Source organism: Pleurodeles waltl, chromosome 1_2 (genome assembly GCF_031143425.1).
Source record: "Pleurodeles waltl isolate 20211129_DDA chromosome 1_2, aPleWal1.hap1.20221129, whole genome shotgun sequence".
In the NCBI taxonomy this organism is placed as follows: domain Eukaryota; kingdom Metazoa; phylum Chordata; class Amphibia; order Caudata; family Salamandridae; genus Pleurodeles; species Pleurodeles waltl.
This window is the reverse complement of record NC_090437.1, coordinates 174,263,447-174,290,508: the sequence shown is the minus strand read 5'-3', so window position 1 is coordinate 174,290,508 and position 27,062 is coordinate 174,263,447. Positions and strand designations below refer to the sequence as shown.

Below are 27,062 nucleotides of genomic sequence, written 5' to 3'. Positions count from 1 at the left end.
AGGGGTGACTGGGGCAGGGCCTGAGGTGCCTGGGGCGAAGGTGATGCCCACCCTCCTGGGTGAGCGGGCACGGGGCAAAGGCTGAGGGGAGGGCGGTGCCGGTAGGGGGGTGGCGGCTGTACCTGTGGATGCAGGGGGCACAGATGTTGCCACCACAACAAGGGAGCTCCCATCAGAGGACGAGTCCGTGTCGCTGGTGTCAGCTCCTGTCCCCGCCGTGGAGCTCCCCTCGCCCTCCATCCCACTGGTGAATTCAGACTCCGTAGTGTCGCCCTCCAGGCCAGTGCTCCTCCGCCTGATGATACTAATGCACACAAGAACAGGGAGACCACAAAAAGGGGGGGGGGGAGACAGAAGAAAGACATGTTCAGTGCATGCATTACCGCTACCGTTGGCGGACACGACAGACACAGAAGTCCCCTGCACTACGCCGCGCTCTTGGGCTCCACTGTTCAATTCCTGGGAAATGGCCTACAAGGCTATGGACAACATCTGCACACATAAATGACACAGGGGCATGACTAGATGTACATGGCACTCTACAGAGGTGGGATGGGGTGCCACATGACCTGCCTTACGGAGGGGTCTTGCCTACGGAACTCGCCCTGGCCTAGGGAAACCCACAGCCCACCTCCCCCACCCAGACCCCTCCACTGCGCGCAAAGTCAGCAGAATGAGCGTGTACTCACCCCCTTGTGGCTGCTGTGGTGCACTCAAGCTCCCATCCAACTCCGGGTAGGCCACCGCCAGGATCCTGAACATCAGGGGGGTCATGGTGCGACGGGCACCCCACCCACGTTGGGAGGCCATCCCCAGCTGAGCCTCCGCCGTCTTCTTGCTCCAGCGGCGAATGTCCTCCCATCTTTTTCGGCAGTGGGTGTTCCGTCTGTGGTAGACCCCCAGGGTCTGGACGTCCTTGGCGATGGCACACCAAATGTCTTTTTTCTGGTGGGCGCTGACCTACATGAAATGTACAGGGGAAAAAGAGAAGTTATTACCAACTGCACCGTCAGAGTGATTGGCCCCCATCCCTACTCTTGCCATGTGGCACATGCACTCACCGTCTTTCATGCACGCAGCACTCTCCCCCCTTCCTTCTTACATCCAGCCCTCTCCACACAGGCATAGCCCATACAACATGCTCCCTGTGTACTTACCTGTTTGTCTGGAGGACCGTAGAGTAGCGTGTACTGGGGGAGGACCCCATCCACGAGCTTCTCCAACTCCTCTGATGTGAAGGCAGGGGCCCTTTCCCCAGACGCACGAGCCATTGTCTCTTCCAGACCGAGGTCACAGCAGCACTTGCAGTGTAGGTCCTCTCCTGTCGAAGATCAGGTATTGAGTGATTGAAGAGATAGAAAATGGCAGTCACGTCCGCGGCGGTGCGTACCGTCACCGCCGGCGTACATCGTCATTGGCTCCTGGGACCCATAGGGTCCAATGTTAACCAATGAGCATTGAGCTGCGGTCTTCGACCGCCTACCGTGACGGTGTACAACGCCAGCGCAGTTACCTCACATCCCACTGTCCCACTTTAGAGGTCAGGCAGCCGCCATTTCAGGGGCCCACATGGCTTCATTTCCAACTGCATCACACATACCTAGGCCTAGACTCAACACACATACAGGCCACCCTTTGTGTATGATTGGTGTTCTGGGTAAACTGTGGGTACGTACCTCTGAGTTGTTTGACTCTGTGCTCGCTGTTGTCCTTCATAGGCACCGTCCACTGGGACATGTGAGGAGATGGCGGCATCCTCCGGTGTACCGACAGTTGGTGGACCTGTCGACAATGGAGGAGCGACATGTGATTATCGCATACAGGCTTGACCGTGCCACAATCCAGGAACTGTGTACCCAGTTGGAGCCAGACCTGATGTCAGCAATCCGCCATCCCACAGGAATACCCCCTCAAGTGCAGGAGCTGTCAGTGCTCCATTTCCTTGCAAGTGGGTCTTTTCAAACAACAGTGGCCATAGCATCAGGGATGTCCCAGCCTATGTTTTCCAACGTATTGTCCCGAGTGTTGTCTGCCCTTCTGAAACACATGCGGAGCTACATCGTTTTCCCTCAGGTGGAGGATTTGCCTACAGTGAAAGGGGTTGTCTATGCCCTGGGACATATCCCCAACATCATAGGTGCCATTGATGGGACCCATGTGGCTTTGGTGCCCCCCTCAGGAGTGAACAGGTTTACAGAAACCGGAAGAGTTATCATTTTATGAATGCACAGATGGTATGTTTGGCAGACCAGTACATCTCCCATGTGAATGCCAAGTTCCCTGGCTCAGTGCATGACGCCTACATCCTGTGGAATAGCAGCATCCCTTATGTGATGGGTCAACTCCAGAGGCACTGTGTGTGGCTATTAGGTGAGCACCTGGAGGCAAGTCAGTGGGAATGGTTGTCTGGGTATATCCCTCCAGGTTAGAGCGTGTCTAACAGTTATCCCTCACCATTTGCAGGTGACTCTGGTTACCCCAACCTGTCATGGCAACTGACCCCAGTGAGGAATCCCAGGACAAGGGCAGAGGAACGCTACAATGAGGCCCATGGGTGAACTAGGAGGGTGATCGAGCGGACCTTCGGCCTCCTGAAGGCCAGGTTCAGGTGCCTCTATATGACAGGTGGATCCCTATTCTACTAACCAAAGAAGGTGTGCCAGATCATCATGGCCTGCTGTATGCTTCATAACTTGGCATTGCGATGACAGGTGCCTTTTCTGCAGGAGGATGGTCCAGATGGCGGTGTTGTTGCAGCTGTGGAGCCTGTGGACAGTGAAGACGAGGAAGCAGAGGAAGAAGCCATGAACAACAGGGACTCAGTGAGTCACAGGTAAGAGTACAGACCTGCCTACTACATGTACTTAAACACTACTACCTCTCTACTGTCTGTCGTTTTCACCCAGTGTATGGTCACTGAGTTGTCACTTTCCCTTACGATTTCACAGATGTGGGTCCCACTGTGTGACATCTGCTTAGATTCCTCATGGACTAGAGCTGTGTGACATAGGTATGTTGACATTACAATTGAAAGAGCATTTTGTCACAGTAATTGCTAATACACTATTTCGAAATCACAGACAGACTCCAGTTTGTTTTGTGCTTTAAGTGTGTTTATTTAAGTGCTCAATATTGGAGGGGGTAGTGAATTGGTGAGGGGTGATGGCGGAGGAATGTCCATGGCAGAGTCCAGTCTATTAGTCTCACAGGTGCATTGCCCATACGGGCATAGGAAGGGGAGCTGGGGCAGTTTAAGGATGGACAGGGTGACAAAGTGGGACAGTTGGATGACAATCAGGGTGGTCTCGTTTCTTGGCGGGGGTCTTGGCATCGTGCTCTGTCTTTGTCCTGGATCTCAGGGACCGTTTGCGGGGTGGTTCTCCCTCTGCAGGGGGTGGAGTGCTGGTGTGGTGGTCCTGTGGTGGGGCATCCTGTCCACTAGCGCCGCCAGAGGTGGTGGGCAGTTCATTGTCCATGCTAGTGTCAGGGGCCCCTTTTAGTGCCACAGTGTCCCTCCTGGTGTTGAGTAGTTCCTTCAGCACCCCTACGATGGTGCCCAGGGTGGAGCTGATGGTTCTGAGTTCCTCCCTGAAGCCCATATACTGTGCCTCCTGCAGGCGCTGGGTGTCCTGAAACTTGGCCAGTACCGTTGCCATCGTCTCCTGGGAGTGGTGGTAGGCTCCCATGATGGAGGAGAGGGCCTCGTGGAGAGTGGGTTCCCTTGGCCTGTACGCCCCCTGTCGCACAGCAGCCCTCCCAGTTCCCCTGTGTTCCTGGGCCTCCGTCCCCTGGACCGTGTGCCCACTACCACTGCCCCCAGGTCCCTGTTGTTGTTGGGGTGGTGGGTTAGCCTGGGTTCCCTGTAGTGGTCGACACACTGCTGATTGACGTGTCCTGGGGACGGAGGTATGGGCCCGCTGGGTGGGTGCTGTGTTGGTGTTTCCAGAGGGGGAAGGTCTGTGGTGGCCTGTGACTGGGTGAGGGGAACCGGCTGTCCCGAGGTCCCCAGTGGGCCGGGCTGGTCATCTAGATCCAGTTGGACAGAGCTGCTGTCATCACTGTGTGCCTCCTCTGTTGGTGGTGTGGACATGTGTGGACCCTCCTGTCCGGTGACGTTAGGTAGGGGTCCTGCAGGGGTATAAAAGGATGGTTATTACATCTGTATGTGTCATGGTGTACAATAGGTGGGTGACCGTGTACCCCAGTGCTTGCATTCCTGTGTGGGACCTTGTGTGATGATGGTTTAGGGGGTTGTATGGGTATGTGCAGTGGGCATGCTTTAGTGATGGGTGTAGATGCTTTGTTGTTGCATGCAGGGCTTGGTGTTAGGATGTGTGGTTTGTGATGTAGGGACATTTGTGAGGAGTTGGAGTGATGGGGGTGAGGGTGGGGTTATGTGCTGGCATGCAGGTAGGGTGGGGGATGTAATAGTTAAGATTTGACTTACCAGAGTCCATTCCTCCACCTACTCCTGCGAGGCCCTCAGGATGCAGAATCGCCAAGACCTGCTCCTCCCATGTTGTTAGTTGTGGGGGAGGAGGTGGGGGTCCGCCGCCAGTCCGCTGAACCGCCAGGTGGTGTCTTGAGACCACAGAACGCACCTTCCCCCGTAGGTCGTTCCACCTTTTCCTGATGTCCTCCCGATTTCTTGGGTGCTGTCCCACAGCGTTGACCCTGTCCACTATTCTTCGCCATAGCTCCATCTTCCTTGCAATGGAGGTGTGCTGCACCTGTGCTCCGAATAGCTGTGGCTCTAACCGGACGATTTCTTCCACCATGAAAATATACCATATGGTTACAGTGCATCAGAGAAATAGTTGTCACCCATCTACACTCAGCCAGGAAGAAACAAGAGCACTATTAAACCCAAGAGACTGAGGGAATTTGTTCCAAGATACTAATATCGAGAGTGTGCGTGCGAAGAGACAACGTGATGGGGTTGGTATCTAGCCATGGGTGTCAATTCATCAAAATGCCAGGGGTAGCTGGAAGTGACATCACACACCATTGGACCTTTAGTCTGAGACACAGAGACATGCTTACACATATTCACATAAGCACACTTACCTGCAAGCATGCATACGACATACATTTAAAGGCATTTTTTGCTTACCTTAATTGCCAGATAATAGTGAATAATATTATCCACTATTTTCTGTAATAAAAACATTGATAGAAAGCCGGGGAAGTGGAGCCCCAACTGACGTCCATTAAGGCGAGTTACACTTGGGCTCCAGGCATTGATTTTACCCCTCTGAGGCCAGGGGTCACAAAGGCAGTGCTTGAGGTCGCTGCGACCCCTGGCAACCGTGCTTTATTTTGTACATACAGAGGTGCCCAAAGCACTCTTCAAGTGAACACTTTTCAAAGAGCTTTTGGAAAATATATGGAAAGTGTGCTAATAAAACAAAAGGGTCATGTGGGGTGATGGACACTGGATTAAGAGTCATACTAAAAATTTATTTGCCTCCTGTTATGTCTATGCGTGTTAATCGCTCTTGTTGATTGATTTGGTTTCTGACAAAAAAACTTCATAAAAAAAATAAAAATAAACAAAGATGGAAATAATATCTATTCTGATTTGACAACTCTGTACTGTTACCTACATAACTCCAGTCATGTCATAAAAAGTTTCAGGAAGGAGAAAAGCTACAGGGTGCGCAGACTACAGTACTTGAGAATAGATCTCAAATGTACCAAAACACACCAGTTGAGGTGCCTTTGAAGGAGCGCAAAATTGTGCTTAAACATCCTTTACTAATTCAGAATGATCACCAATAATCCTTGCATTTTTCAGGAAGCTGTGATTCTTTTACTTTAAAAATACACCATAAAGAATGTGTTTCAGGACTTTTTGGACTATCAATATTTTGTGTTTTGTTGGGTGCATCTGGTTTAACTTTAGCTTCCTTTGAAACCTTTGTTTTTCATTACACACGCATTACATGCACAGTAATCTTTCAATGTACTCAATGGTGAAGCATATTGTACTGTTTTCTAGCAATGTAAATAGCAAGTATTCTTATTAGTAAGCTCAGTGACACCAATTGTATCAGTCTCAGAAGAATAAAAAGCATCGATCCACATGTAGTCACTAAGGGCATTTTCGACCATTCGGAGTGTCGCAAATAGACTCCTGCCAGTATTAATGAGGGAGGAGTTTTTGCTACTTCCTGTGAGTGGGCATGGTGCACTGTGACTGATTACTTCACCAGTCACAACTCAAGATAAAGATGAGGTTGAAACCTAGTCAGTGTGCAGAGAACAATGACTGATTTGCAAACTCACCTTAGTACATCAGGGCCCTATATGACATGTTCTCATAAAAACCCACTGGAATCCCTCCTAACGATTGTCTCATCCCCAACAAGGAGGTGGCTATCAACATTTTTAAATAAACATAAATATGGGTACTATGTCAGTCATCAAGCCACAAACCCTACGAATTGCTGCGTCCCATATTTGTCAACCTTTCCTATTGAAAAAAGATGTTGGGCTTTCAGTGTTGTACACTTCATTGATAAGAAGATCCCTCCCAGAGTGCCCCCCTAGTCCTCCCGCTGGTGCCCAGGGCGTCCCCAGTGAATCTTCCACAGTTCTCCACGTAAGACCCTAAGAGACAAAACCATCAGAGCGAACCATTCCTAGTCCTTCCTTATGTGCCCAGACCCCACAAGGGAGCCTGCCATTGTTCGACATGAACTGCAGGCCTCAACCCCCTCCACTCTGTGCTCCTCGCTCAATGTATGTCCCTTCACATACTCAGTACTCCTATACGTACTCTGTTTTCTGTACACACTCTGCAGGTCACAAACCGCACCCCTACTCACTTTGTATCCCCCTAAACCCACTGAGAGAAAGCCTCCACCTATGGGCTTGTCATAAAGTAGTTCACTTGGTGCAACAGTTGAGCCAGAATAAAGGAGATCGTGGCCATCTCTGGTAGGCACTTTCTGGGCTTTAAAAAAAAAAAGAAACATCACTTCTTGTCACTGCTGGGATACATGGAAGGAGGTCTTTTTCACTCGGGCACTGGGGGAAGGAGATCAGATGATGGGAGAGGTAGACATCCTTGTGAGGCAATGAAGGACACTTTGCATATGCTGCTAGCTTCAGAATAGCTGGCTCATTTCTTCTCAAGCACCCTACTACTTCTTTCATCATCATTCCAAAATTGAATCGTCTTCAGTAGGAAATCCGGCTTTCCTGTATGGTTACCCAGATTTTTCATCTTTGTTGGATCATATTTTTGTTTGCCATTTTTCTAACTCTGTGCACTTTACCTCTGCTAACCAGTAGTAAAGTGCCTGTGTTCCCCCTTTAAGCATGGTTAGATGTGCCTGTTCCTAATTGGTATATTTAACATGCCTGTACATCCCTAATCTATACAGTAAAAATGTGCACTCTGGGTCTGGAAGTTAAATGTTACCAGTGGACTGTCGGTCTTATTGTGGCATCCACAAGTGCAGTAGTCTCCAAACGTTTTAATTCCGCACCACCTCCCCAATTGAAAAATTCAAATTATTGGGCTCCCTCAGAATTTTTCACAATTATTTTTTAAAGATGGCAATGTTTAAGTATGTCTAGACCTATTTAAACATTGCAGTTCAGTACTGTTACTTTTAAAAAAATGCAATAACATGCTTCTGCTTAAAACAAAGCCCTGTTGTTTGTATAGTGCTTCTTTTGGCCAGAGCCTAGTGCCCCCCTGGCATCCCTTTAGGCCCCCTAGGGGGGCCAGCCCCCCAGTTTGAAGACCTATGCACTAGTGTGACAAGAAAACCATGGCTGCAGGCCTACAACTGAAGCCTGACTGCTGCAGTTCAAATCTGCAGTATAACCTGTTAAAATAACACTTTGGACAGGTCAATTAAATACTAATTATGTATGTCAGGAAATGGACCAGCTAGAAAAATAATGAAACCACTGTTTTTAATAGTTATCAAATCAACTTAAATGGTGAAGTCAGATTTCCAATAAATGTGTAGGAAAAGAAACTTAGGGCAATACCCTTTATCTAACTGAACTGTCAGGCTGCTGATCAGCATAAGCCTTTGCCAGCTCTATGCCTGTGCTCACACTTGAGCAGGTGTGAAAAGGTCTGAATACCTCCCAGGAACAAGCAATAGGCTGACCTGAATGGGCAGAGGTGAGACCTCCAAACTACATAGAATATACAGAGTAGGAGCTGCAGGGCATCCTTTTTGACACTACATTGTCAAATCCAGCTTGTCAGGTCTGTTGCGCCACATGTTACACTTGGGGCATAATTGAAAGGTAGAGAACAGAATGCCTAGATAATTTTGTAGAACCTCTTTGTGGTTCCTGAAAGTCCCCATCCTACCAGATGTCTGTCTCTGGGTTTGTTGTGGGTACAGTGTCTGTCACAAACTGGATATTGGTGTTAGGTGTGGGAGGACACTGGGATTACCATAGTACACTCTACGCACACACACCCTCAGCCCTCAGTGTCCAAATGCTTTGCTGTCTTGGCTTTGCCCTGGCATTATATTTTGGGCCTGTCTGCAGTAAGAAAACAGAAATGACTGGAAAAGTAGGCATGTCAATAACTTGGAACTTTTACCTCATTTGTTAGAGAGGGCCAATAGTTACCCCCACCCATTATCTAGTGGCAGGCGTGAATGTAGCATCCCCAGACATATATTGCAAAACACTTTCTGGACCTTTGGAAGATTAAAGTACTCGACCTGTTGTCTATGACCTAAGTGGAGCCCTGAAGGTCTGAAACTACTCCCTCTTGTGCCCAAGACAAAGAAGCAAACTCCATGTGGAGATAGTTGACCTCCTGTGTGGCTATGGGGAGAAAAGCTGCAAGAGGTCTTTTCCTGGAAGTACCCTGTTGACCAGTGACAACTGGACCTTGACTGGACCACGTTGTTGGCCTCTGCCTGACACCCTGTGAGTCTCTAAGTGTCTCTCCTGAGGTCCCGGAGACCTTTAGAAATGCACTCCTGTGGTGTATTGGGACATAAAAGGCTAAATCTGAAGATAAAATCTTTGATCAGGACAATCCTGGTTGATGAATCCGACCCACGCTCCATCACGGTTAGCTTCAAATTGCCCCTAAGGTCTGGTGTACTGCAACTTTTGACTATCATTGGCACTTTGTGCTTTTTGGTGCTATTTCTACTTAAAAGTTAAACAATTCATAGCTCTGGTTCCAACTGTGAATTTCTGTTGTTGTAGTGTCACTTTGTTTATTACATTTTACTCTATTTTTTTAATCAGTTTGGGATTTTTATTGTTTTGCATTTCTACTTAATAATTGTTTTGGTAAGGCATAAATACTTTGCACATTGTTCAAAATTAAGCCTGTCTGCTCTATAGGTAGAAGGGTGCTTTGCTCAGATTAATTTAGTTCACCCTGAAAAGGGTTGTGATTATTCCCTGAGGTGGGTAATAATAATGCATTTTTTTTTACATCTGTTGGTAATTGTTGGGGTTGTTTTCACTGGGTTGTATATTGGAGGTTTGATGTCATATTGACACTGGTGCCTTTGATCAGTGGTCAATGAAGTGACAGTTGCCTGGCAGAGCTGTGATTTTTCATACCACTAAATTGGGTAACTATAATAGCAGAAGTGTTGTATGATCCTCTGCATAATACATAATCTATTGTAGTTACTGTTGCTATTTCTCAGAGGCCCATGGCCAGCACTACCGGATGGCATAATACCACCTAAAGCAGTGGTCTTCAAACTTTTAATGCTGTGCCACCCCAGTGGAAAAAAGTCATATGACCCCCCCTCAGAATTTTCCATAATTATTCTATTTAATCAGCAAAGTTTACACATGTGTAGACTTATTTAAACTTTGCAGGTATGTTCTGTTACCGTTTTTAAATGCAATCAAATACATGATTGCCAAACATTCTATCTTGGTCAGGCAAGCCTTACTAACATGTAAAAGTTTCCACATTGTGGTTATTAGAAGTGAGGGTGGGAGTTTTGAAGAGTATCTGGAGTCTCTTCCCTTTTGACACATACTCCCAACTTGGATATACATGACAAAACGTGTTAGTGATGGCCCGTTACAGAGCAGTTTCCTGCTGCTCATATTTTTCAGCTTAAAACAAAGCCCTGTTATCAGCATAGTGCTTCTTTTGGTCAGAGCCTGGCAGCCCCCGGGATCACTTGAAGCCCTCTTAGTGGGGCAAGAGGCAGCTTCCCTTCTTGCCCATCTTTACAATCTTTCCATCTTTTTCTTTCTCCTTCTTCCCACCTGTTGTGTTTTTCAGCCTCTTGCTCTGTGTCAAAGACTAATGAGGAAAAATAAGTGTCGGGCCCAAACAAAAAAAGGTGCTTGTGGTTCATACCTGCAACCACTGGCTCAGATTGAGCACTGGGTTTAATAAGGGTCGCTTGATTGTTAAATGTCAAGATTGCCTGGGGGTCCTTAGAGCAAGGTGATCATTCTTTCCCCCACTTTAGCAACCATGGCAACAGCAGGACCAGATCTGCACTCAGCATGACTGCAGCTCCAAGTGGCTCCACAGTAAGCCCACCCACCCAGCAGCTTTAGTTTATAAAGAAGCTAGAGGTATTGATTTGTAGATTGTGGGCCAAGATTGCGGCACTCATCTGAAAATGATTTTCAAGGACAAATACATTCTCCATAAATTTATTTTTGGGGAAGCACTAAGGTGACTGGCAACAGTCTTCATTCTGCAAGGATAATCACACCAGGATGTGGTCATAAACTCAAAGTTCATCAGTGTAGGGCGTGTGCAACGGGCTCCCCCAACTCGGGGGAGTTGCTCATATGGCCTGGTGCTAGGGTGGTGGCCGAGCCACAGTGTGCCTTACAGCCCACCACAAATGGGGCAGCAATGCTGGAAGCACTTCTGAGTCATGCGCACGTTTTGTGCACGTCAACCCCGCCCTTAAAAGGGCCCGTGGGGCGTCAATCCAGGCCATCTTGTCACTGAAGTTGCAGCAGCCTGGAGTGCCTGCAGAGCAGGCTGAGAGGCATAAGAGAACGGGAGTGCCTCCCAAGGATGCATTCCACCCGGTCCCAAGAGGGCCCATGGGCAAGGTAGGCGTAAGAGGGAGCTGCAGTGTCAGGCTGCTGTGCACTCGGGTACGCAAGGGAATCAGGGCACTAGTGATTTGGTAGGGGCGCCAATGGGACTGACCCCGGTTCCGGATAATTCAGTGCAGGCAACAGTACAGTCTAATGCTCCAACGGTAATGGGCCCGTCCTTGGTGGTCACACCGTTGGGCCTGACCCCACCAGCTGGTAATTCTGGCCAAGCTGCAGAACAGAATAATGCCACCCTCGCTACCACTGCAGCCCCGACAGGGAGTAAGGTGCAATAGGCTAGAGGGGTTCCCACGCAGTCAACAAGCCAAACGCCTACTGTGTCTGGTACCTCATTGAGTGTCAGCGCTCCTGGGGGAGCTGCAGCTAAGGTGATGTCTCCCCCCCCACTCAGAGTGGCGACTTCAGGAACTGGGCCTTCTTTACTGCCTATGGGTTGGGTGATATTCACTCTGAGAATGAGCAGCTGGGTTTGCATGTGTCAATAGAGGTGAAGAAGAAGATATGGAAGGGTGCACATGTGGACATCCTTGACTTGCAGGTTGATAAGTCTGAGAAAGAGGAGGCCAAGCGTTGTAAGTAATGATAGCACCCTAGAGTATGCGGCCAGTGGACATACAAGAAAAAAGTTGACAAAACTCTGGAAGAACGTTTCAGAGATCCTGGGGGCTCAGTTGGCTTGTTATCAAAATAGGATTGTGAGTGCTCATGACGAGTATGATGGGTCAGTCTGGAAAGGCTACGATAAGGAGTTCAGGAATATTAAAGTCAATAGGCCCACCTTGGGATGGGACCAGATTGACATCATCACTTGGCTGCGTAATATGAAGCTGCCAGATGCTACCAGTAACCAGTTCTTTTGGGCAGGGACTGGGTCTGCTAATGGCCCGGTGGTAGGGACAAAGAAAGGAGTTGGTTGGGATTTCAACCGGCTTACCTGCACCCAACCTCCGGGAACCTGTATATTCAAACACTGTTGTTCATTCTGTGGTCAGGTGTTACATCCAGAATCCAAGTGTTATAAAAAGTCCTTAAAGAATGTCACCAGAAAGTAAGAATGACCAGTTTGAATTCCGCAATGCTCCCTCTTCAGTTAACTTGATAGCAATGTTTCTTTGGCTCAATACTTACACTAACCATTCAGTGGCACAGACACTGTATGAAAGATTTAAGGGAGGCTTCAGGATTCCAGCACAAGGTTATGTGCACTCTCCTTGCTGTAAAAATCAGCAATCTCTCAGATCCAACCGGGTGGTGACTAGGGCAAAGATTCAAAATGAGCTGAGTCCTGGTTGGGTGGCAGTCTCATTCCACCTAGTCTAACTTGACGGCTTTGTTTGTTTCCTCTGGAGGTGGTTCCTAAAAAAGAACCAGGGGAGCTCAGATTGACACATAACTTGTCAGCTTTCAAGGGACACTCAGTGAGCTCAGCTATTGATGGGGATTTATGCTTCGTCAAGTACGCTTCTCTTGATCAAGCAGTCCAGATGCTACGAGACCTGGGACCTGGGGCTTTGATGGCAAAGTCTGATATTGAGTCTGCCTTCTGTTGCTCCTTGTCCATACGGAAGATTATCATCTCCTAGGTTTCCAATTTGAAGGAGCCTTTTACTTCAGTATGTGTATGCCTATGGGCTGTTCCATATCCTGTTCCAACTTTCAGAAGTTTAGCACATTTCCCGAATGGGTTTTAAGGCAGAAACCAGGACACCAGTGGGTGCTCCATTACCTCAATGACTTTCTCCACCTGGATCTACCCAGCTCTGAATGATGCATTAAGGCTTTGGGGATTTTTCAGAAATTGATGGGGGAGTGTGGGGTCCTGCTCGTGCAGGCAAGAAGTTGGGGCCCACAACCATGATTGAGTTTTTAGGAACTGAGTTGGATTCTTTGGTAGGGGTGTCCAAGCTTCCGCTGGAGAAGGTCAGCACCTTTTCCAAGCCTTGCAGGCATGCCTGGGAGCTAAAAAGGTTACATTGCACCAGTTGCAGGTTTTGGTTGGGCAGTTCAATTTCACGCTGTGGATCATTCTCATAGGGGGGGTCCCTTCTCCTGATCCATTGCCCAGGCCATGTCGGGACTGCCCGACCATACCAGGCTCTCCAATGAGGTCAAGCAAGACATGAGAATTTGGGAGTCATTCCTGTGCAACTTTAATTGAACTGTTGCGTGGCCTCTTTATGGATGCGGTGGGCAGCGAGGGGTTTGGCACCAACTTTTAGGCAGCATGGTGTACACAATGGTGGCCCATGCTACCATTGGTTTTCTCAAGCTGTTTCCAATCCTCGTGGCATTGTCAGTTTAGCCTGAGCAATTCTGCAATCAGTCAGTGGTGTTTTGGTCTGATAATATGACAGTGGTGGGGTGCATCAACCAGCAAGCTGCAGAATGCAAGATGAGTCTAAGGATTTGAAAACACTGTACTCCTGTGTATGCAATTGAATGTGCTCTTTAGAGCCAAACATGTACCTGATGTGTTAAACAATGCTGCTGATGCCTTGTCTCATTTTAAGATGCAGGTTTTCAGGTTCCCCCATCCGGGAGCAGCAGAACTCCCCACACATTCCCGGAGCATCTGTGGTGAGTTTGCGCCCAAGATTACCAGACCTCATGGCAGCCAGTTTAGCGCTCAGGGCCAGGCAGGCCTACGAGGGGGCGTTTAGTGCTTATTCCTAATTCATTGGGGCACACAGGGACCCCAAATTGGTTTGTTTTGTCCTTAGTCATGGCATTCCTGGGGGTGCTTAGGGACAAGGGCAGGTCGGTTGCTTGCTCCAGATACCACACCGCAGTGATATCCTTCTTTGTGCAAATGCTAGGGCACACTGAAGCAACTAAGTCTTTCTAAGGTGAGGAGGGCTTTGAAGGGTTGGCAGCAGCTTGAAGGGAATAGACTGGACTCTAGGCGTCCATTGATATGGTCAAGTTGGCTGCAATTCTCTAGTCTCGTAGAGGCATATGTAGCTCCCCCAGGGGACGTCAGCCTATTTAGGGCAGCATTTAACCTTTCCTTTTATAGAGCTCTCAGGTTGAGTGAGTTGGTGGAGGGAGCGGGGGTTGCATAGTGCCCCCGGTAATAAGTGCTGCCCTGTCCACAACTTAAAGGTGTTCATAACTCTCCTTCCTCAGGTTGTGTTAGGCCCCATACTAGCCCAAACTGATGGCACTACTCTGACCAAGTACCAGGCAATGCGCCTCCGACCCCACAACAAAGGGGACAGCGATTGTTGTTGCACCAGCCCGATGCCGGAAGCACCTCCAGTGCTTCTGGGTCATGCAAAGTTTTGCACACGTCGGCCCTTAAAAGGAGCTGCATGGTGGTGAGCGGGACTTTCACTCCTGCTTGCCGACTCGCAAAGGACGCTGCTGCCCTGAAGCGCTCTGTGCGATTTGGAATTTTTATCCCGCCCACCTCCTCTATGGCAAAGAGTTCTATTACTGTTCATGTTATATGGAGTGATTTGTCTCTGACTTTTGGTGAATTCTTTTGCTAACCACTTTGTTTCCTGGCATGTCTGACACCACCGTCATGGAAGTATGTTTGCATTTTGCAACTGCCTTGCTAACCTGTTGTCTTTTATCGAAAAATCATGTTGCATTTTATTAATTATGCTATGGTGGGGTGAGATCATGATTGGTGGGGCAATTCAGCTTACCTTTCCTTACTTAAACATGACAGCGATGTCACGGGGCCTTCCAAGGGGTGGTGGAAGGAAATTGGAGCGAACATCCAGGGGCACGGGGAGTTGTGAGTGATCGCTGGCATCTGGTCTTTAGGGCCAACCACCTGTGCATACACAGTGAGCATAAAGCTAGCCGTGGCCCTTGAGGGGAGGACTGAGTGGTGAAGGGGCAGCCGAGGTAGGTGTCCTGGTGGGAAGGTGGGCCTCCTGCACAAAGTGTGCCCCAGGAAGGGTAGTGGGGGAGGGGTCCTCCCATAAGGAGTATTTGATCGAAAAATAGATTCAATGATAAATTTGTCTCGCTCCATAGCAGTGCAGGCTTTTGGGAGTCCTGCCCAGTGTAAAGCGTGGACCTGGGGAGACCAAACTGTTACAGGAGGGTATCACCTGACTTCATGGTGCCCTAATTGTAGAAGGCCTGTATCCGCAGAGCATCATTATTGCTCCAAGCATATAGACCAGGATGAGTAACCTCAGGCGGAAAGTCGTGGTTACAAGCCAGTGGTATAAGAGGAAAGGGGTAAGAGGGGAACATACATTTAGACCGTATTTCCCACCAGTATGTCAATAAAAGGGAACTCAGTGGAAGAAGAGGGGGACCCAGAGGGAACTCTCATAAGAGGAAGCCACAACAGGCCATCCAAGGGCGCCTGGGAATATGCTTGTTTGACCTAAACCCATTGTTTGTTGTCAGGTTGTGATTCCAATCAAGGGCGGGGCGTAGCTGCACAGTGAGCGTGTATGTACATGTATCTGGAAACTCTAGGCCTCCGTCGGATTTAACAAGGCACATAGTCACCCTTGCTACCCGCTGGGATTTATTGCCCCAGACAAAACTAGCCATTTAGCATGGATGTGGGCTAGTGTGGGTTTGGAAACAGGGAGAGGAAGGGTCTGGAGGGCATATAGGAGACACGGCATGAAATTCATCTTAAGACAGCTGAGTCTGCCTCACCAAGAAATCTCTAGCTTGCCCCATCAGTAAAGATCCTTAAATAAGGCATCCAGCAAGGGGGGAATATTTTCTAGAAACAAAGCCATGGTGAGGGATGTGAGTTGAATGGTGAGATATGTAATACTGTCCAATGTCAATTGGAACCCTGCCTATTGCACGGGTTGTTCCAAAATGGCCTGTCATTGGCCACACCCATACCCCATGATTTTGTAAAGTTGACCTTGAAGCCTGAGACTACAATGAAAGCATCAAGTTCCTTCATCAGAGCCGGAATAGAAGTGGACGGTTGGGTAAGGATGCAAAGAACATCATCCGCAAATAGAGCCAATTTGTGCTCCTTGCTCCCAACCCTAATGCCCTGAATATCAGGGTTGCCCTGGATTCTGGCAATCAGGGGCTCCATAGAGAGCGCAAAAATAGAGGGTGTAGCTTTGACGAGTCCCCAGGGGGGATGGGTGTGGAAAGAGTTTTTAATTGTTTTTCAATTTTACCCTGGGTCGACGGAAATTGGATTGGATATAGGTCGTCAATTTGGGGCCCATGTGGAATTTAACCAGCAGTTTAAAAAGGAAGGCCCAGTCTATCCTATCAAATGTCTTCTCAGCGTCCAGTGCAAGAACGCGCAGGGGCTGACCAGTCCGTTCTGCTACTTCCATAAGGGCCATAGCCAAACGTGTGTTGTCGTTGGCTTGACGGTTTTCTATGAAGCTTGACTGCTGTGGGACGATCATGTGGGGCAACACATATTTGAGACACCGAACCCAGACAGACGCAAAAATGTTGACATCACAATTGAGGAGCGCAATTGGGCGATATGATGTGCAGCTAGTGGGAGGTTTATTCGGCTTTAAAAGCAGAGTGAGATGAAGATCCATCATTGTGTCAGTGACCAAACTGGCAGTTAGGAAATAGTTGAAGACTCGTGCTAGAGGATCGGCAAGGAGGTGAACAAAGGCCTTATAAAATGTAGCCAAAAACCCATCAGGACCGGGTCCCTTCTGCGCAGGTAACCTCATCCGTGTTAATCTCGAACTCGAATTGTAGTAATCCCTGCAATCAGGGGGGTCAAAACCATCCAGATAATCACCCTGCAACTGCTCAGATAGATTCTGAGATTGGTACAAGACCGAATAGTAGTCGTGGAAGACCTTCATTATATTCTGGGGTTGAGGAGAAAGGTTGGTGTTCATCATCCCAGATTTCATGTATGTAGTTGTTGTGGAATGGAGGCGTAATTTGTACGGTAATAATCTATCCACTTTGTCCCCTCACTTGTAGTATGTCTGACCAATGTACAGAAGTTTCTTAGCTGCCTCTTTCATAAGGAGGTGCTCTAACTCTCCCCTAATGGTTCTGAGGTCCCTCAAAGTGTGATTCGTGCCCAAGCGCTTATGAAGGGTTTCTGCCTCAGCAAAGTTAGTTTCTAATTCCTGCCTTTGCAATTGTGCCATGCATTCAAACGCAGCTGTGTGAGATATCACTTTGCCACTGAAAACAGCATTTGCTGTGTCCCAGAGGGTTGCAGGAGACACATACTCAGTGCCATTTTCCTTAAAGTAATGTTCTACAGTGTCTTTAATCCTATCACGGAGAGGGATCTTGAAATGCCACCTCTTTAATCACCCAAGGACGAGGGAAAGGGGGCTGAGGGATAATGGGCCCTAAATCTAAGTACACAGGTGCATGGTCTGACAGTGCCCTGACTCCAATCACAGAACTGAGAAGCACCAAGGCCAAGGCATTGGAGACCAAAAAGTAATCAATGCGTGAGAAAGTTTTATAAACATTGAATAAAATGTGTAATCCTGTTCTCGAGGTTGAAGAGTCTCTAAGCATCAAGTAGGGAGAGATCGGCCATGCCCTGAAGTAGAGCAGAGGGAAGTTGTCTCCCACCCACTCCCTCTCTAGATCTATCAATGCAGGGATCGAGTGTGGTGTTTAGATCTCCCCTCAGATTAGAACCACGAGTGAAATGAGAAATGGTGGGAAACAGTGTAGTGTAGAAAGAGTTGCGGTCAGTAGTGGGACCATAGATTGAAATTAAGGTAACTATAGAAGGACCCAGGGAGACCCTGACACCCAACAAACACCCTTCTGTATCCCTATGACTAGCTTTGAGTCGGAAGGAAAGCCCCCTGCGAAACAGCAGGGCCATTCCCTGTGCTTTGGAAGTGTAGGATGAGTGAAATTGTGTAGGTGACAGGTATGATCGCAGACGTCTAGGGTCGGCCGTAAACAGATGTGTTTCTTGCAAGAAGGCGACATCGACTTCAGGCGACAAAGCCAGTTAGTCAGTGCCCTGCGTTTAATGGGAGAATTAAGGCCCTGTACATTCAGAGTAGCCAACTTAAGTGCAATAAGCTAACAAGACAGAAAGCACCATCCTAGTGAAACAAACACTGAGGTCATCACGTGTCTTCCAACAGTAAGATTGGCCTAGACATGTTGATGTGTCAAACAGCATATAAACAAACATATGAAAAACATCAAACAATAACCAAACAAAGGCACCTAATGCACCAATATGAGGGGCCCAGACTTGCACCACCATGGGTAGGGGCCGTGGGGGGCTACCTGCGAAACACAAACAGTTAGATATGGAATAAAAGAAGCTTGGTGTTGAACTTGGGCATCCACCCTACGTTGCTTGTATGTCTTTTTACTCTTCAAGTTCAGATATCGCCATGCCCCCCCCCTCCTCGTTCCACCTGGGAAGGAATAACAGGCCCAGGAGAGTCTTCACCATCTCGAGGAGGTGGCAGGCCACATGCCTCGCCAGCCTCAGCCGGAGTTTGTGCCGCCACTTGTTTATCCTGATAAGTAAAATGTAGGTGTGGCATCCTAAGATTAGAATGTATTTCATAGAATGCTAGGGTCTCCGAGGTGACAGTGACAGTTGGAGTGGAGAAGAGGCAGAAAAAGGCCAGGGAGAGAATCATCTGTAGGCTGAGGTGTTTATTTATATCGGAAACCTAAAATAAAACTGACATTTCTATTTGAAGAAGCTGCGTTCTACCATCTTTTCACTGGCGACGAGGATGGTGAAACTCATGGTGGAGTCGTGATCCGAACACCTCAACTACCCATTCTGGTACAGTGCGGCTCCAATTGACCTTTGTTGCTGTGTTTTCTGGCCACGCTGCAGTTTCTGGGGGCGGCTTGTTTTTTTGTGTACTTAGTGCCTGGCGTACATTATTGCTTGGCCAGGCTGACACACAACGGTTTCGGCACGCGGTGTATCCAACCGGCTGAGCACGCGCTGTTTGTGTGTCATGCGCTGCTACGCTCACCGGCACCGCTCACCTTGCACCTTTAAGCTTGCGCTACAATCTACCGGTCAGGCACGCTCTAACTTACAGAGACGTCGACACTGCAATATAGAGCTACGACAGCCCACTCCTGAACAAGTCTGGAGGAGCTCCGACCTCTTCCTCTCTCTTCGCCGAGCAGAAGCTTCTGTCCACCAGCTGTCCCCAGACATGCGCTATACTTTCTCTGACTTTCTTTTTTTTGGGCTACTACACACGCGCATTGTGGAGCGTGTCAAGCTTCATCTTCACGTTGGAAGACACACCCCTGGATGTTTTGGCGGCCATCTTGCTGAATTGGAAAACATTCAAGTTGAAGTTTCTGGCGGCCATCTTGAGTTGCATCGTGCATATTAACAAATATAGGAATCATCTTCACTGCTATAGCGGCGGCCAAGTTACATTGCAGTGTTTTCTCAATACACCTATTAAGGCTCATAGATTTCCTTCTTTATTGTGAACATTAAGGTGGAAAACATCTCCTCAACAGTTATAGCGGCAAACACACGATACATAAACTTGTCAGGCACACTTTTTTTTTTCTTTTCATTGTGTTTCAACTCTGTGACAAGCTCCTTGCACTTCTACAGTATCATACAACATGCAGAATGTTACCTGTCCACCGTTTTTTTGTCTTCTCCTGGGGAACCACAAATTCCTTGGAAGAAATGGAAAAGTGTTTTTGCACACTATGCTAGAGTTTGTGGCACCTCTTTAAGTGCAGAACGGAAAATGTCTCTCCTTTTGCATTGTTGAGGTCCTGAAGGACAGGAAGTCTTTGAAAATCTACCTGAACTTACAGTTGAAGATGCTGGTGATCTCAATGATTTTGAAATCTATATAAAAAACTGGACATACACTACTTACCGAACATTTCCACAGTTTTAGAGAGGTATCATTTTGGGAAAAGATTTCAAAGGTCCGGAGAATCTGTAGAAGAATACTTTACAGTGCTTAGGAAGTTAGCTTCTACATGTGGTTTTGGAAGCAGTAAAGATGAGAGGTTGAGGGATCAATTCATGTTGGGCTGCAACATTGATAAGGCAAAAGAACCCTTTTGGACTAAGGACAATCCGTCTCTTTATGAGGTGGTATCCATTGCTAAAATGCATGAACATAGCTCGGCTTGTCTTGATGAAATCAGGAAGACAATTTTGCAGGGAAAAGAGGATGAAATTCATTTTGTCAGTCAACGGGGTTGTGTACAGGATAAGACAAACTCTCAGAAATTAGTAAAGGATAATTTTAGCAGCCCCAGAATTAAGAAGGGTGTGCAGGGTAGATGTTACAGGTGTGGTGAGTTTGGTCACTATGCTAATTTTAAAGGGTGTGTAGGTTGGAAAGTTTTTTGCAAAACCTCTGGTAAGAAGGGGCATGTTACTTCATGTTGCAAGAATTGCAATTTTTAAAAAAAAGGTGTTCAGGAAATAACGTTGGGGGATGATGATTCTCCAAAAGAATTTGTTTTATAAATAAAACATGGAATAAGTGGCCTGGTGGAGGTTGTACGTATTGAGGGAGTATGTGTCCCTATGATGTTTGATTCAGGTGCAAAGATCACATTAATTCCTATGAGTATATTTGAAAAACATTTGAAATCCTCTGTAAAATTGTTCAGACCAGACATTTCTCCTAAAGGATATGGTGGTGAACCTATTAGGCTGTTGGGTTATTTCATAGGTTCCATTCAATACATGGATAGACTCACAGCCGGCAAGATGTATATCTCTCATCAGTTGGTCTCACCAGAAGGATTTAAGGGTTTATCTTGATCCAAATGAGTCCCCGTCAGTTAGACTGAATGATCTAGGCTGTGTCAATACTGTAGAAAACGTTAGACCATCTTATGAACAAGAATTCTCTGATCTCTTTCAGTCTGGGCTTGGCTGTTTGAAAGGCTATGTTCATGAGATCAAGATGAGAAAAGGTGTTACTCCTGTAGTCAGTAAGGTGAGAGGTGTTTCCTTGATGGTGAAGGAGAAAATGAGAGCAGAATTAGAAAGGCTGGAACAGGATGGAATAATTGAGAAGGTAGAGGCCACTGAGTGGTTGGCTCCAGTTGTGATGGCGGTAAAAGCTAATGGCGAGCCAAGATTATGTGTTGACTTGAGAGAGCTGAATAAATGTGTGATAATAGATCACTATCCCTTGCCTAACATTAACGAAATGTTAGCTCTTCTTGGTGATGCAAAATGTTTTTCATCTATTGACTTGACCTCTGCTTACCACCAGATTAAGTTACACAAAGATTCTCAAGACTTGACAGCTTTCATAACACCCTTTGGCACTTACAAGTTCGTCCGGATGCCTTTTGGTTTGGTCTCTGCGGCCGCCGTATTCCAACGTGCCATGGAGAGAGTTCTTGAAGGAATTCAAGGCATCAAGATATACCAAGATGACATTTTAGTACATGACAAGGATGTAACTGAACATAATACAAGAGTTTGGCAAGTTCTTCAGAGACTAAGGGAAAACGGTTTAACGTTGAAAGCAGAAAAATTTAAATTCAACCTTGATGAAATTGAATATTTAGGTCATAAGATCTCCTCTCGTGGTATTGAGCCGAAAAAAAACATAGTTAACACAATTGATAACCTTGCGAGCCCAACTTCAAAAGAAGAAGTGACGAAGTTCTTAGGGATGGCTGAGTTTTATAGTAAATTTGTGGACAACTTTGCAGAAAAGACCAAAGTCATTAGAGGGTTGGTTAGAAAGGGTGTTACATTTCGATGGGATAAAGCATGTGAAGATGAATTTAGGAATGTGAAACACAACCTGAAGTGTGCTCCATGTTTGCAAAGCTTTGAACTGGGCCAACAAACTATTATTATGTCTGATGCGAGTGCCAAAGGTCTTGGTGCTGTTCTACTACAAATACACAATGGTGTGGAGAAAACCATACTTTTCATCTCGAGGTGTTTAAGAGGTGCAGAATTAAATTATTCTGTGATCGAGAGGGAGGCACTAGCTGTATTTTGGGCTGTGAACAAACTAAAGAAATTTGTTTGGGGTAGCAAATTCTTTGTAAGAACTGACCACAAACCCCTGAAAGAATTTTGTGAAAAAAAGGGGCTAGATGCTATTTCAGGAAGGATTAGGAAATGGGTGGTGACTTTACAAGAATTTTGTTTTGAAGTACAATATGTACCTGGTGCTCAGAATCTTATTGCGGATTGCTTTTCTAGACTTGTGAATGAGGTTTCAGATTCTGAGGTTCAGCTTGTTGAGAGCTTTGACGAATTTGATGTTTGTATGATTAGGGAAGGGATAATTAGAGAAAGTGAGTGGATGACTGAGCTAAGTAGTGATGTAGTTGTGCAGAGAGTTCTTAAAAAAATCAAATATGGATGGGATGGCACTGAGAAGCAAGATCAACACTTATGTGGTTTCTGGAGGGTCAGAGATGAGCTGTCCTCTCAGGGAGAACTATTATTGAGAGGGACTAAAGTTGTTCCTCCAGAGTAACTAAGAAATTAACTTATATCAATAGCACACAAAAGTCATCCTGGAATCTCCAAAACTAAGGAAAGATTAAGGCTCACATATTGGTGGCCGGGAATGGATGTCCAAATTGAGCAGAGTGTTAGAGAGTGTGTAGAGTGTTCCAGAGCTGATAAGATCTTGATGTGTAGAGTTCAACCTATGGAAGTGAGGGAACTATCAAGTGAACCTTGGCAGGAAGTTTCATTAGACATTTTGGGACCTATTAGATATTCCAGCACTGACAAGTATGTAATAGTTTTAATAGACATGTATTCAAGGTGGCCTGAAATTGGGATCACATCTTCAGTAGAAACGCAGGCTGTCATAGACTTTCTTAATCAGATCTTTGATAGGGAGGGGCTCCCATCTTCCATCCTCACTGACAATGGGGTACAGCTTGTCTCTCAAGACATGGAAAGATTTCTTAGTGACAAGGTAATTATACATAAGAATGCCTCTCTCTATCATCCTAAGACAAATGGTATGGCGGAGAGGTTAAACAGAGTACTAAAAGAAACTATTCAACTAGCTCTAGTTAATAACAAATGTTGGAAGGAGGACATCTTGTATAAAATCAAGAACTACAGGTTGACTCCACATACGAGCACAGGTCTCACGCCTTTTGAGTTGTTTAGGCGCAGAAAACCTAACACACAAGTGTGTCCTTCATGGGTAAATGGTAAAGTGGCTTTAGAACCTGATATTGGGCGTAAAGTAGAACATAAGATTGACAGAGAAATTAGAAAAGCTTTTGAAAGAAAGGCCAACTTTGACAGGCAGAAAGCGGTGAAGAAGATTGTAATTTGTGTAGGTGATCTTATCAAAGTGAGAAATCTTCATCTTAGTCTATCTAGTAGTCATTCTAAATTCTCTTCTCCTCTCAAAGTGATAAAAGTCATGAAGAACGCTGTGAAGATTGAGGGTCATAAGATATGGAACATTGGGAGAGTGGTGAAAATCACTGGGGATGGAGAAGATAAATCTGTGAAAGGTTGTGAGAAAAGGTGTGAACAAGGGGATAACGGTGTAAAACTGAGAAAGAGCTCTAGGATCATTAGACGTCCTAAATCTTTAGAGGACTTTGTATAAAGCATGATGAGGGGTAAGCACCACAACCTTAGGTAACAATGTGTATAGTTGCGTTATTTCTCCTTGTTAAGAAAGAGCTTGAATCCTCAAATGTTCTAAAACTTTGGGCAACAATGCATATAATTGTATTATTCCTTTATTGTAATGTGTTAAGATTGCAGATTTGTTCTTTGGTTTTGTTGATACAGGGAAAATGTGTGGCATTCTAGGATTAGAATGTATTTCTTAGAATGCTAGGGTCTCCGAGGTGACAGTGACAGTTGGAGTGGAGAAGAGGCAGAAGAAGGCGAGGAGAGAATCGTCTGTAGGCTGAGGTGTTTATTTATATCAGAAACCTAAAATAATACCGACATTTCTATTTGAAGAAGCTGCGTTCTACCATCTTTTCAGTAGGCATAGGTGAAAACCCCATTAATATATGATCTTGCAATCACGCAGATGGAGTGTGAATTCTCGGAACTCTCGACGTATGGCTAAGGTGTGAATAGACATATCCTGGTATATAGAGAGGCTGTCGTCCCTGAAGACCACCTGTTCCTGTCGCTTAGCCGCTTGCATGATCTTCTCTTTTATATGAAAGTAATGAACCCCGGTGAGGAGGTCAGAAGGAAGGTTTTTCTGTCATAGGTACTGTGAACCAGACAGACCATTTTGAAAAATAAACACACTGGCTGAGGCACATCTTAGGTGTACACTTTTATTCAAGTTTCAGACCCAGATTGCCTTTATCTAGTATGTGACGCTGTTTTAAGTTTCTATCGCCCAGAGTCACCCCTCTCAACTCTTCTTTTTTGTTACTGAAGCCACATTCTCTCTCCTTGTATTGCACATTTCTCCCACGTCTCCCTGTGCAGGAGGCGTAATGTTTTAAGTAGTGCAGCACGTGCAATGGCACCGGAGGATACAGACCTGAGGGGCCAATGAACCTTGATCAATGATGTATTTCACAGATCGAGCAGCGACCGGGTGGTCCTTTCCCTTCCTTGCACCAAGGCCCATAACACTGGCTTTGCCACTGTCCCTGTGCCTTGATTTCAGGGTCTCTAAAAGTAAATCCATGGGTAATTATAACTGTTCGGAACCCGAGTGGTACAACAGAACCCAGTGTTACCCTGTTAATAGGCCATTTTAGCCGCAGACAATAATCACAAGTCCTACACTTAACTGTAAAAGGGTGATAAGCTTGCCCCAGATAAAATCTGTCTTATATTGACTCGGTTGCGCTGTGCTCAATTGGTTCTTCTATAGAACATGTCCGTAAGCAGTGTCTATGAGGGAATTATTGATATTACTACCTGTCGTTTCTGCCATAGTTGGTGCGTCGGATATTTTGAAGAATATCTGCCGGTGATTAACGCAAGTCTGCGCCAGTAGTAAACGCCTGTTCGAGGCATTGCTGTAACACTTCCTGGTGCCACCGCTGCAGCTCTACATAATTACTAAAAAAAATTGTAAAGCTCCAGAGTGGAAAAAATATCCGTTAATCTGATTACCGTCTATTTTTGCCTTTTTAGTGCGTTACCAGGTGTTGCAAAATGCCCCCCCCCCCCCAACACACACACAAGTTGGACACTAAAATACATTTGCATCTGGGTGAGGATCTCAGAGTCTCTCTGGTACTTGTATATATGTTATTGCCGAGGTTTGCCATGACTGTAACTTAACTGTTGCCGGCTTTTGAACACTACTTTGGAATCTAGTATTTCCTGTTAGCAGTCCTGTGGTATTCTGAAACTCTTCAAACATTCACACTTATGAATAGTTGCTTCACGACTCCGCATTTTAGAAAATTACAGGAAGTAATAAAAAAAAGACAAACCGTCCTTGAACTGGTGCCAGCGTCCAAGGGCAGAAGTGTTGTATACAGCCCCTCCGCTTTCCTGTTTCCACAATGGAAACTTCGAGAGTGTTCCTCTCAGTGGGTGCTTGAATGGTGTCCTGCTGTGGGTTGGCTGAGGGGCTTGCTTGTGTAGGGATACTTACTTCTTTCACTGTTAGAAACGTACTTGGTTCTCAGGTTGTTTACTGTTGTCGGCTCCGTCTCACTCTTTTGAGCCCTATTCAAGCGTTTCCACCACCCGTCCTCCCCAATCCTGTTGCGCTCCTGGGGTAAATTTGAGCAAGCATTGTCAGAGCCAATAGCTCTGGCCTTGGCAAACATGCACTGCTTTAATTTTTTTTGTAAACTTATCCAATGTGCAAAAATATAAAAAAAATATAAAAATAAAGATACTGTCCAGCAGCACAGGCACACCAGCCCTAGCATCGCAGTTATTGTTTTCTGGTGTCTGAAAGATGATCCTCACCATGCAAGATAGACAGTAGAAGTGGGTTTACCCATTGTCCAAGCCATAGGCTGTGGTGGGAGGAATAACAAGCATTTGCAATGCAATAGGTCTAGCATTTTCTTGAGTTAGAGCTATTGGCATTGTAAATTCATAACTGGACTGTTTGTTTGCCACATAAATTGGTCAAACCTGCCTCATAGTTTTATCTTTTCCTGCCATATAATTCCAGTGGCCCAGCATTTAACTAAAACACTTCCTCTATTCTTCCTCTATCTTAAAACATATACAATTTTCATATAAACCTTTATCAGAAATAAACTTTTGGCATTAGAGGGTAATGCTCAAAACAACATAACAAAAATATAATTTGAGATGGTTTGGAGGGTGAAAGGAAACAGGGAGTCGGGAGTAAAGATGGAGAGGACAAGTGGCGCAGTAACAGTGTCATGGGCCCTGGAACAAGAAAGGTAAAATGGTTGACTGGAATTTTGGTAGGAAAATACAGCAGTATTTAGAGCTGGGTGAAGTGAAGCAATATTGGAGCGCTTTAATCAGGATTGGGGGTATAGGCAGACCAGTGACCCGGCCCAGTGCTGGAATCCAGAAAGACAGCGAGTGAGGAATGAGAACAGAGTGCTGTGTAATTCCTGGTATTGGAATAATAGGGCCCTGCATGTTAGGGTTGAGGTGCACTGGCAGAGTTGTATGTGGGCTGCAGTATGGGAATAGTAACGGGCCCACAAAGTCAGAAGTGAGGTATGTTAATGGAGCTATGTGTGGAACCAAGTATTGGCATGCCAGTGTTGCTGGGTGTTATAATGGAGGTGCCCTGGTGAAGCTATGAGTGGGACCCAACATGGAAGTGACATTGCCTCTGAACCACAGAAGCGAGGAGTCCTTAAGGGCGTGTGTGTGAGCCTTAGTACTGAGAATTTTTTTTCCCTGAATGTTAGAATTGATGGGTTATGGCAGAGCTGTAAAGGTTCCCATCAATAGTGGTGTTGGGTGTTAGACTTCAGGTGTTCTGGCTGAGCTGTGTTTTGCTCTTTTGGGTCCAGTATTGGCTTGGCAGTGGGACTGAATATTAGAATTGAACTGCTGTATTGGAACTGTATGTGTGCGGGTTTCCAGGATTGGAAAGGAAGTGACCTCTCCAGGGTAGAAATGAGGTGCACTGATGGAGCTGTGCCCGAGA

At 46.4% G+C, this 27,062-nt stretch overlaps 1 protein-coding gene across 1 annotated transcript in view; it reads right to left on the bottom strand.

The window, feature by feature from the left end:
- The window catches only part of PRAG1 (PEAK1 related, kinase-activating pseudokinase 1), a 148,495-nt gene extending 123,076 nt beyond the window's left edge, over positions 1–25,419 (bottom strand). The window contains exon 1 of the mRNA XM_069237334.1: positions 25,399–25,419. The gene's annotated coding sequence lies outside the window, so the exon portion shown is untranslated. The remainder of the gene's footprint in view (positions 1–25,398) is intronic.
- Positions 25,420–27,062: the final 1,643 nt, after the last annotated feature.